This window comes from Peromyscus maniculatus, chromosome 3, assembly GCF_049852395.1.
Source record: "Peromyscus maniculatus bairdii isolate BWxNUB_F1_BW_parent chromosome 3, HU_Pman_BW_mat_3.1, whole genome shotgun sequence".
NCBI classification, from domain to species: domain Eukaryota; kingdom Metazoa; phylum Chordata; class Mammalia; order Rodentia; family Cricetidae; genus Peromyscus; species Peromyscus maniculatus.
The window spans coordinates 9,663,262-9,675,432 of record NC_134854.1 but is presented as its reverse complement, the minus strand read 5'-3'; the positions used below and the strand labels follow the sequence as shown (position 1 = coordinate 9,675,432).

The following is a 12,171-nucleotide window of genomic DNA, read 5'->3' as shown; positions in this document are numbered from 1 at the left end:
ATTTGTAATCTGATTAGGGCAGGGAATAAAGGAGAAAAATGTTTTGATCTCTAATGATCTCTAAATGTTCTCCAAGGTAGGGACTTATGACTAGGTTGAACAAAGCCAGCAGAAACTGCATTGCTAGGAAACCTCATGGGGAAAATCAGCTAAATAACAGAAATGTGAGAATGAATCACTTCAAAAGCTTCTCTTTTCTCGATGGAGGAGAAGGTTTTTCATTAGGGGGTGCATGCTTGGTACTTAGGGCTAGGTAGGAGATTGTATTAGCCTGCCAGGAGCTGTTCAGTAGTCAGGAGAAGACAAGTCATGGGCAATACTGGAAAGTAACAAAAAGGGAGTCATGGCCAGCTTCCTAATGATTGAGGAGGAGGACTGCAGGGCCAGCAGTGTGGACTTTCTAGGACTCCAAGTCGTTACATCCAAGCCTTTATTTTTCAGGTGGGAAATTTGAGACTTCTCAAGGAAAGAAAAGAAGCTCTTGGGATTCACCTCATGCAATTACTTTGTGGCAAAGTAGTCAGGCTTCCAACCTACATTTTCAAGTTCCCATTGTGGTATTTGTCTGCTGAGTAAGGAGACTGTAGACATGGAAAATGCTTTCTTTTGCTTGATAAATTCCTGTTAAGTACATTCTGAAAAGACATTTTATAACACACACAATGTATACTGTGCAGTAAGAGGGGACAGGTATTTTAAATATCTGGTCGTTACCCTTTACATCTTATTTTATAATTTATTTTTTGTTTTCTTTGAGACAGGGTTTCTCTGTGTAGCCCTGGCTGTTCTGGAACTTGCTCTGTAGACCAGCTGGCTTCAAGCTCATAGGTAGATCTGCCTGCCTCTGTCTCCCGAGTGCTAGGGTTAAAGGCGTGTGCCACCACCGCCTGGCCATTTAAAGAATAAATTTTTAATATTTTCTTTATAATATAGCCTTGAAATACTTTTGATTAAACAAACAGGAAAGGCAAACTTTGAGGAAGGGGATATGATTTACACCGAATCCAGCAGTTTGCTGGACTGGGGAAAGTCAGTTTTGTCCACGCGTTCCTGGTCTCAGAAGGCTCCTGTGAGAACCGAGCCTGCTCGTATGATGCTCGCTGCGCCTGGCACTGACTCCAGCCGCCCATTTCCTCTGCTTAGCAGCACAATTGCTGCAGCTCTTGTTTTGTACTTCACACCAGGCAAACCAGTAACCTGCCGTTGGGCTCCACAGCTTAAGGGCAGAACAGGAGCGGGGCCGGACGGTCTCACGCGGGCGTCTGTCTTTCCTCCCTCACTTCACTGCTGTTCGCTAAGTGCCAGCCGCCGTTAGCCTGCCGTACAAAGGTAGTTCTGGGTTTCATTCTGGTGGTGTCTCGCTGAGGGTTTACAGGCTGTAAATTAATTGCCGCAGCAGAGGGTATTTCTTTTCATTCTGGTTAGTCAGCTCAAGGGCTGTGAGTCCTCTAACTCAGGGATGGCTGAAGAACCCGCCAGTAAAGGGATTTCCGGGGCCTCTCAGCTGCCTTCGCAGATCTGGGCTGGCCACGCTTTCTCCTGTGTTTGGCATGCAGCTGCTGAAACTGCATGGCTACTGCTGGGTAGAAGCCGAAACTGTTCTGGATTGATGAAATGTCCAGAACAGACTAACCTTGTCATGTAGGAAGGATGTGAATGGCCTTTCTAAAATTACTGGCCTTTTCTGAGGGCACAACTGTAGTGTGTAGTAAAAGCTATTGATCACCCCAGGTTCCTGCATCTGAGATGATTGACAGTGGTGTCTATCACACTGTCCCCAGGGACTACACTTTGTGAGGCTTTAAAATGAGTTTAGGGTTAGATTCCTATGCTTGCTGCTGCTTTTTTTTCTGAGTGCATTTCCAGGAGGAGCAAAGAGTCAGATGCTTTGCAAAATGGCTGTGCATGGAATGCTGAGCACTTTGCTGCCAGGCATCAGGGAGACAATTAGCTAGCTGCTTTCCCCAGCGATGGTCTGGGTGCCTGCCACACACTCAAGAGTCCAGGGCTGCTCCTGGGAAACTGGCTGTCTGAGAACCGTAAGACTCCTATGCTAGAGTCAGAAATCACTGTGTCATTTGATGTTAAAAAAGACAGGTTAAAGCAAAAGCCTTCTATTTTCCCTGTGAAGAAAAAATCAATACATAGAAATAAAGAAAATAATTTGTCAAAAGCTGCCTTTACTTTAATTTCTTTAAAAATAGATACACATTTAACTAGACATATCTGACTGGTAGTTTTTCTTCACTAGTTGAGATGGGCAGTGAATTTGCCAAGTTACCTGTCTCTTGCTCTTCTCTGCCTTTCCTGTGGCTACCCATGCACGCAGCCTGTTCCTGCTTGACGTCATGGTGCCTCTTTGCCTGCCTGGCATGAGTTTCCCCCCATAGACTGGCTCCTGCCACAGGAAAGGCACCTGTCCTCACGCTCTAACCCTGCCAGCTCTGGATCTACTGTCAAGGCCTGTCCAGTCTGCATAAGCAGCACCTTCAGGCAATGCTCATTTCAAAGGAGCAAACAGTGGGGTTTTGTTTTTTGGCTTTGAAAATAGAACGTTGGGCACGTAGAGAAAATAATCACCTTAATTTTCTCAAATTGATGGTAGAGAAATTGCTGTTTATAATATTGAAATTTATACATGGATCATTGCATCCCTATTAACTTGTGTATAGATGTGCCCCTGCACCTTTATTGAAGTATATATAACATGCATATATATTATATGGAAAGGTGTACAAAGCATGCAAGGCATACTTTTGAAAGTTGGCCTAAGGAACGGAGAAAATGAGAATAGTAAATTAAAAATACCGGTTCATGGGTGGATGTAAAAGAAACGTCCTTTTGGAATGTGGCAGAAGGGATGGCGCTGGGAAGAATTCAGTCGCAAGAAACAAACCATGTCTATTGGTGTCCTTGTTCAGGTCTCGTTTTGAAGCCACATTGTTGAGGTATCATGGGTCCTTGTCATTTCTAGAGATACAATCTCACAGCTGATTCCCTGGTTCTGTGGTTTTTGCAATCTTTCTGATCCCTCTTCCACAATCTCACAGCTGATTCCCTGGTTCTGTGGCTTTTGCAATCTTTCTGATCCCTCTTCCACAATCTCACAGCTGATTCCCTGGTTCTGTGGCTTTTGCAATCTTTCTGATCCCTCTTCCATGATGCTCCCTGAGCCTCGGGTGTTGCAAAGGTATCAGCTGGGGCTAGCCTCCCCATGACGGGTTGTTCTCTGTATTTTGATCAGTTATGGTTTCCTGTAATGGTCTCCTTTCTACTTCAAAGAGAAGTTTCTTTGATGAGGGGGTGAAAGGAACCCCCACCCCTAAACCAAGAATTTTAGGGAACTAAGGAAAGCTAGACGTGGAGAAATCATATTTCTCAGGAATGAGCCCCTTAATTGGTTATCGAATACTAACTGGTTAGCCCTGAAATCATATACATACATACAATGCTAACCAGACTGAACAGGTTGTATTTATAGATTTATGTTTGTGTGTGTGATAAGAACTAAATAAAAAAGACTATGAATTTGAGAGGGAGCAAGATGAGTATGAGAGTGATTGGAGGGAGAAGAGGGGAGGAAAGAAACGATGTAATCATATTTTAATTAAAATTTCTTTTCAATCAGTTAGAAAAAACACAGGCAAATGAACAAACAAACCAGTAGTTGAGGTCGTCCTGGACCAGGTACTGAATAAGCACCTTGCGTGCATTGTTTCATTTAGTATTCATTAAAATTCAGAGTGGTGCGTATCACCTATGTTCATACGGCTGAATATAAATAGACCCCGAGATGAAGTAATTTGGCCCAAGGTTACAGGGCAGATAAATGGTAAGGTTCAAATTCTGATCTGGCTATGTCCTCTTTTATCCATGTTCACAGTGACAAAATGAGGTAGTTGTTCTGTCTCCTTTCAACTCTTCATCTAAAGAACATGACCTGTTATTCATATAAATCAAATGATGACAGTTTTAGAGCTCAAGGTGAAAAGAAAAAGACTTGGGAACACTTGATTAGAAGGGTTTTTAAATCTATAGAGTAGCACATAGATGCCAGGTTGTGTCAGGAATTAAGCAACCCATCTCTCAGTTCTAATATACAGAATGAAAGAGGTTGTGGGGTCCAGATTGCTGGGTAACCTGCACACAATGAAAGGAAGATGAAGTCTGTTTAGCCATATCAACTTATGATGTTTTGGGTCACCATAAAAATTGTTTTCCAAAACGACTCTGATATACCATCTTATACTTCTCAGAATGGCTAAGATAAAAAACACTGAAGACAGTTTATGTTGGAGAGGATGTGGAGCAAGGGGAACACTCATATACTGTTGGTGGGAGTGCAAACTTATACAGCCACTCTGAAAGTCAGTATGGTGGTTTCTCAGAAAATTGAGAATAAGTCTTCCTTATTCTCTGGTATATTCCAGCTATACCACTCTTGGGCATATACCCAAGGAATGCTCAATCTTACCACAAGGACACATGCTCAACTATGTTCATAGCAGCATTATTTGTAATAGCCAGAACCTGGAAACAACCTACATGCCCCTCAACTGAAGAACGGATAAAGAAAATGTGGCATATATACACAATGGAGTACTATTCAGCAGTAAAAAAAAAAACGATATCATGAAATTTTCAGGCAAATGGATGGAACTAGAAAATATCATCCTGAGTGAGGTAACCCAGATTCAGAAGGACAAACATAGTATGTACTCACTCATAAGTGGATACCAGATGTGAGGGAAGGGATGGCCATACTGCAACCCACAGCTCCAGAGAGGCTAGCTAACGGGGAAAGACCCTAGGAGGGACACATGGATGGCCCAGCGAAGGAGAAGTAGATGAGAGCTACATGAGTGGACTGGGTGTGTGGGGGGTGGCAGAGGGCGAGGAGTGGGGCATGAGAACATAGGGAAATGGGAGGGTCGAACTGGAACAGGGGCAGAGTGGGAGGGCAGGGAGGAAGATACCATGATAGATGAGGACATCATGGGAATAGGAAGAGGCAGGATGCTGGGGAGGCTCTCAGGAATCCACAAGGATGGCCCCACCTGGGAGTGTTGGCAGTGGTCTAGAGGGTGCCTGGACTAGTCTACTCTGGTGACTGGTCTAGCGTATACCCTAATCGTTATCATTGAGCCTTTGTCCAGTGATTGATGGAGGCAGATGCAGAGATCCATGGACAGGCACCAGGCTGAGCTCCAGGAATCCAATTGATGAGAGAGAGAGGAGAGATACTGCAGGCGAGGGACATCGAGATCATTATAGAAAGACATGCAGAGATCATCGGCCACACTGGTGGAAGCCCATGAACTGTAGACTAGTGGCTGTGGAGCCCCCTTTTACTGGACTAGGCCCTCTGGATACTGAAGATGGTTGTTTGGCTCGAACTGTTTGGGGGGCACCCAGACAAGGGGATCAGGATCTATCCCTGGTGCATGGGCAGGCTTCTGGGAATCCAATGCCAGTGGTGTGACACCTTGCACAGCCTTGGTGCAGTGGGGAGGGGCTTGGACTTGCCTAGGCTCAGTGTGCTGGGCTCTGCTGACTCCCCATGGGAGACCTTGATTTGGGGGATGTGGGGATGTGGGGTGGCTTGGGAGGGAGGGCTGGGGAGGGGAGGAGGGAGGAGGTGGGATCTGTGGGTAGTATGTGGAGTGAGTAGAAAATTTCTTAATAAAGAAAAATGAAAAAAAAATTTAAAAAAGATGTTTGGCTGTTGGCAGTAATTGATTCCTGAGGTTAAAAATCCTCATGAATGGGATAAATATCCTTCTGAGAAAAAAAAATTAATGATCTTCTGAGGGAGCCCAAGGCCCAGGCAAAGTGTGTGTGTGTGTGTGTGTGTGTGTGTGTGTGTGTGTGTGTGTGTGTGTGTGTGTGTGTGTACTAGTCAGGATCTGTGAACAAGAGCATTTGACTGGATTAACAATTAGAGAAAAACTGAAGAAGATAAACAAACTAGCAATAGATAAGAAGATAGATACAAACAATTCTTTTCCAATGGGCATTGAAGCACAGGTTGGTATGATAGCACACCATGAAACGGCAGGGCTAGAACCAGAGCACCCAGACGCATCCAGTGCAAACCAGCACCGACCTAGACATCCAGTTGCTCAGCCCTGCTTGCTGAGTGTGCGTGGGGAGACCACTAGGATTTCACTGTCCATTTTTTTAAACTTTCTTTTTCTTTACTCTTTGTGTCTTTCACATCATGCATCTCCATCCCATTCATTTCTCTGTCCCTTCATATCTTCCCTGTGCCCTGGCAAACTCCCCCCAAAATAAAATAAAATTTGAGAAGAAAAAAAAATCAGTCTCCTCATTGAAATTGTAATGTGACACCATGAGTCACGCAGAAACCCTTTTGTCCATGTGTCTTTCCATGCAAGTGTTCATCATAAAGAGGCATTGGTCTGGTTCAAGGCCTGTGGTTTCTGCTACACTATCAATGCTGGGTTCTCCCCGGAACCCCTCTTGGTTATCCTGCTGTTGCCCTGAGTCATGGGTCAGCTTTGGGTCTGCAGGACCAGTCCTTTCCCATGCTCCGGCAAATTACAGATGGGGCGGATATTGGGGTGGGTCAACTCTTAACCTGGTTCTGGGCCTGGGTATTTGCAGGGTTGGTAAGTCAACCAGCTTTGCCTTGTCCTAATCACCAGGGTGAGCTCTCCTGCATTGCCCTGGCTAGTTCACCCCCTTGCAGCAATGAGCAAGGCGTGGGGCCAGTTCTCCTGCTTTGATGTCCTCAGGGTCAGTTCTCTCACACCTGCACCTTCAAGGCCAGCTCTACTGTGCTGCCCAGGTGTGGCACGGGGGCCACTCTCCCGAGTGCTGCGGCTGATAAGGGGTAAGGACAACTGTCATGACCTCAAGGCCAGCTCTCCCACCTCCTCAGGCATTGATGGGGGTTTGGGGGTGAGGGGAGGGCATCTGCCCCTGCCTGTGCCACTACATGACAGCTGAGTGATGGGACGGCTCTCCCATGCTCACAACTTCAGGCCTGGCTCACCACACCTCTGCCAATGGCTTTGGCTCTATCCTGCTGCTCAGGTGAGGTGCAGGGCCTGTTCTCCAGAGTGCTGCAGCTGCTGGCCGGCAGGGACAGTTCTCCCAGTCCTATGGCCTCAGGGCCAGCTCCCCACCTGCCTCAGGCAGTGGGGGGCCGCTCTCTCCAGCTGCCACACGCACTCTCCATTGTTTTGCCCTGCCGTTCTGACCCCCTATAGTGCTGCCTGGGAAGGTGGCTACCAGCAGGTACAAAAATCGCTAATTTTCATTTTCACAGACTCACAGAAATGGACCAAGTGGATAGGAAATAGATGAGTGGGGGAATGGAGAAGAGAAGACAAATATGGCCTCTAAAGGAGGCCTGTGGTAAAGTGGAAGACTACAATGCTTTAAGGAAGAGACAGTTTTTTCTTTTCCTATTTGGCCATGAATAGTAGGTCAGATGTGGCCAGTTTAGAACACAGACCAACACTTAACACAACTTGCCGTATTTTATTCTGTAATCACTCATTGTCCTCTTCCTTTCTAAACTGGAAATTGTTTTATGATTTTCTTGTGTATGTGAGTATGTTGCCAGAATTTATGTATCTATGTTGTACTATGTATGTGCCTGGTGCCTGCAGAAGCCAGAAGGAGCTGAATTCTGTGGAACTGTTGTTACAGATGGGTGTGAGCCACCATGTGGGTGCTGGGAACCACACCTGGTCCTTTGTAAGAGTGGTAAATGCTCTTAACCACTGAGCCATCTCTTCAGCTCCCATATTTGTGTTTTTATATGCTTCTCTGTGCCCTGAACTCCATGGCTAGCAGTTGACTGTACAGGTAATACAGTGAGTACATGAATTTGCTCCATCAGAATGATCTGGGGAGCTTCCTTTGGATTCTGAAGATGTCCTCAATTGGAATCTGTAGTCTTAGGGGACAGTTACAATCACAGCATGAGCTTCAGGGCTTGGGACCAATGACACAAACCACATTCTCCCCATTCTTAGTGATCTCCATGACCCACTCTTCAGCGTCAAGAGAGTGATCCTCAGCTCCAGGCCACATTAAAGAATGCTACAGTAGAAAATCCTACCCAGTGAGTATATATGCACGTAGGTGGGCTTTGACCTTGAAGAGCGCCTCATCTTCCTGCCTTTTTTAGTCTTTGCAGCAGGTGCCCAGAAATGCGGGTGGGAGCCTGAGTGTCAGTTCCACACAGAGCTGCCACAGCTGTTTAGAGAAACAGGTGGCTAATGAGGGATTGGCTGAGCACTAGGAAGCAGGAGGCCTGCCCCACACAGTAGCTATACAGTATTTATAAACACAGCATACACAGAGAGAGCTGTGCTCTTTTTCTTCTCCTCCCTCCCTCCTAGTCCTCCTTCCCTCTCTCCCTTTTTTCTCCCTCTTTCCCTTCCTCTCTTCTTCCCTCCCTTCCTCTCCTTTCCTCCCTCCAGTCCTTCCATCCCTTTTTCTCTTCAGTTACCGTCAGTCTTGAGTTGTGAGAGGGACTTGGAAAGGGTCAGTGGGCCTGAAGGAAAAGAATACACTAAAGGAGAGTGGAGATAGTTGTGGCTGTCCTGGCAGTGCTTGCCAGTTGCCTTGCTTTATCTCATATGCTCAGATGACCTTCTTCTGCTAATTAAAGAGACTAATGTGTATACACATGGGTGAGTGCAGCCACATGCACAGGCATGCAACGTGCACACACACACATGCACACACACCCCACACATATCTGCTGTGGATATCGCTCTATATAAATAAAGCTATGATTGGCCAGTGACCAGGCAGGAAGTATAGGTGGGACAAGGAGAGAGGAGAATTGAGGAAGGAGGAAGGAAAGAGGGACCACCTGGAGCCACCGCCAGGACAAGGAAGATGTAAAGTATCCGCAAGCCATGAGCCACGTGGCAAAGTAAAGATTAATAGAAATGGGATGAATATAAGAGTAAGAGCTAGACAATGATAGGCCTGAGCTAATGGCCAAGCAGTTTAAATAATGTAAGAGTCTGTGTGTTTATTTTATAAGTGGGCTCTGGGACTGGCGGGAGCTGGAGAGAAACTCTCCAGCAACACACATCTCTCACCCCCATCCCAACACTCTCGCACATGTGCATGCACAGGAAGCTGCCTTCTGAGGGAGGGGGGCTATGTGTCCTGGGATCTTGGCATCATGCCACTTGGTCATTTCTGCTTTGGCATCTTCAGGTTGTCTCTTTTCATGGTTTCTCTTCCCTTTCAAAAGTGTGTGTGAGCCTTTCTTTTTTAAAATAAGAAAAAACAAACAAAAACCTCCAACAACCCCTCATCCCCAGACCTTTATGGTTCTGCTGTTTCCTTAGATTGCATGCAGTTAATTCCCTTGCCCATCATTACCAGCTCTCCATCAGCATTCTAATCACTTCATCATCTTTCCCCTTCCCATGCTAACTGGGTGCTCCTGACTTGACTATGCACACTAGAAAATGCCCCAGAGAATCCAGGTAACCAGCCAAGGTTACCGATCCTGGCTTTCTAGTTAGGAGTGGCTTTGAGAATCCAGATAACCAGCCGAGGTCACAGATCCTGGCTCTCTAGTTAGGAGTGGCTTTGCCCTTAAACTAGACAGGGTCAGTGTTGGCTTCCTCAATGCCGACCACCCACTGATGTTTTGAGTTCCCATCCTATTTAATCTGTATTACTCTAGGGATGATGCATGCATGGGAGAAAGGGTAGGAGAACTGAGGTTTTAAAGCTAAGAAGTGCATAATTCTACATTTTAAATTCTAAGTTATTTGGTAGGCAAGAGGCCACCCCTCCCTCTCAGTATTCTAGGGCCACTAAACTAGCACGTCTAAGAACTATTTTAAAATCTAAATTTGTTTGAGTGCTCTACTGTTTACACTGTAGGTATGCACGAGGGGAATGTATTCAAAGTGACACCAAATATGTATGCCTTAAATAATACCATCTGCCCATTTGGATCTGCTCAGCACTTTAAAAATATTGCAAAGTGCTCCCTCCAAGTCTGATGAGTTTTGGAATATGTGGCTACCTCAAATGAAGGGGCTTGGTTTGAAGTTTGGGATAGCTGCGAGTCCTTCCTTTCTTCCTTTGCTTTTGATACACACTGTAAGGACAGGGGCCATTCTTTATACTAGGGTCTCCTCTACACAGATGGGGCGTAGTGCTGATGAATGACAAGTCTGGGAGGACACAGCTCCCTGCCCCCAAACAACTTCATGAGTAACCTGTCCTCACCTGTCTACTTGTTAGTTCTACATTAACGAGGTAGGAAGGTCTGGAGAAAAGGGCTGTCTTGTGTTCTAATGCAAATGTTCAGTCAGTTGGAGTCATTTTCCTCTTGGGCTGAATTATCTGGTCACATTTGATAGACTGCTTCTGAATTGGTTTTATAACTAGGAAAGCATAGGGAGACTGTCAGAGGACACTTGGAGGGAAGTGAAGGACTGTGTGTGTGTCAGTTCTGGTTTAAATGAAGCATTGTTGTTTATTTTTTACTTTGTTTAATAAAGAGGTTTAGAAAGAGAGTGGCAGAGAGCTGGGCCTTCAGGCTAAGCAACAATTTCATTAGCTTTGCAATTCAGGTCAGGTCACTCATCTTGATGAACAGTGTTTGTTCCTCGTCTGTAAGTGGATTCCCTACATAGTTTTGTAAGGTCCACTTTAGTGTTGGTCTATGGTTCTGCTAGAGGAACTAAGGAATTTGAAATCTCAAGGTTTTGTGTATGCGACAGCATGTCAGGGGCACTGTGGGTCTGTGGCATGGACTTCAGTGCAGGGACATGATTGCTGTAACCCTGGGATATCATTCATGGGTAGGGAGGAATACTTGATGCTGTGTGATGAGATGTGGCACAGTAGGTGTTCCCATAGCATAACACAGCGGGAAGCAGGCAAAAACCGTCATTGCTGCTGATTGGGAACCACTGCCAGTCCTGTGACCAATAAGGGGGTCTTCGGAACCTTCATCCTCTTGTAGTTGAGGCAGGCCTCTTGGGAGCTTTGTAGACTACCTTGTCACATGCTTTCCGTTAACATTTAGTGACAGAGAAGATGCTGCCCTAACCTCAGCTGTGGAGTAGTATGCAGACACTGTTCTTGGGGACTGTCAGTAAACATCTGCCCACCCCAGACACGGACGCAATGCCAGACCAATAAGGACATGACTAAGTCAAGCTTGCAGAACTAAGAGCCTTTGGGGTTACTTAGGTGAGAGGTTCCTTACAGGAGCAGGGATGACTCCCGTCACCAAGAACTCAGTTCAGCATGGCTTATGGCTCACAAAAGCTGGACACCCGAAGCACACTGCACAACTTGCAGGCAGCTTGACAGACTGACAAGTGTCCTTTCGAGGCCGCTCGGCTGGTCTGACTGTCTCTCAGCATCACTGCTGCTTATATAAGCATGAGGCATGAGGGGCCTGGTAAAGTGAGTCAATTCAAGCTCCCTGAAGCTCCTGAGTCATTTACTTGCCAAGTTTCAGTGAGCTTGCCTGAAGGATGGGATGTTTTACCTCCCTTTAGAACATCCTATCTCTTAACCATCTTCCCTCTAGGAAGAAATGCTTTGTTTTGGAGGAACTTGTCATTAAAAAGAGGGCCCCTGCTCTGCAGGACTCACAGGTGTTCTGTCCTTGGGTATGGGGGACAAGCCACTTACATAGTAAGTCGTAACTGTGTTGGCACTTGTGAGAAGTAGCTCTGGACCAGACGCTGAAGTGGGTGCTCCACATTGAGCTGGTAGGAAAACCGGGGACTCTTGGAGATAAATATGATTTCCACTTTATGGTTGAAGGTACTGGTATCCAGATAAATCACATAAGTTACTTGGAGCTACAGACGTCCTTATGGAACTATAATCTGTATGTTTACCTGTGGGGGCCCCTGAAGGCTCACAGCTGGCAACAAGATTTGTGAAGAGGTGAGAATGAAATCTCTGTTTAGCTTGACTTCATCAGGTCGCACCAAACTTCTGGAGAGTCTGCTGCCCGGCCGTTTAGTGCCAGCATATTTATACACAGTACAATTTGGGGAAAAGTTTCCTGGTGTTATATAATCCCTGCTGCACAAAGAGGTGTAATTACATTGAAACTCAACTCAGGGTTCATGTCATTTCTTCCAAGATGTGTTCTAGAAATAGGCTACCTGTATTAGTATGAGGGTC

The 12,171-nt window shown here is 45.9% G+C and overlaps 1 protein-coding gene across 7 annotated transcripts in view; it reads left to right on the top strand.

The window, feature by feature from the left end:
- St7 (suppression of tumorigenicity 7) overlaps positions 1-12,171 on the top strand; it is a 259,684-nt gene that overhangs the window by 133,309 nt on the left and 114,204 nt on the right. Inside the window, exon 1 of one of the 7 annotated variants that reach the window (XM_076566177.1) lies at positions 1,059-1,329. The exons of the other annotated variants lie outside the window; for them this stretch is intronic. The gene's annotated coding sequence lies outside the window, so the exon portion shown is untranslated. Of the gene's footprint in view, positions 1-1,058; positions 1,330-12,171 lie in introns of those variants that run through there. 7 annotated transcript variants of the gene reach the window in all.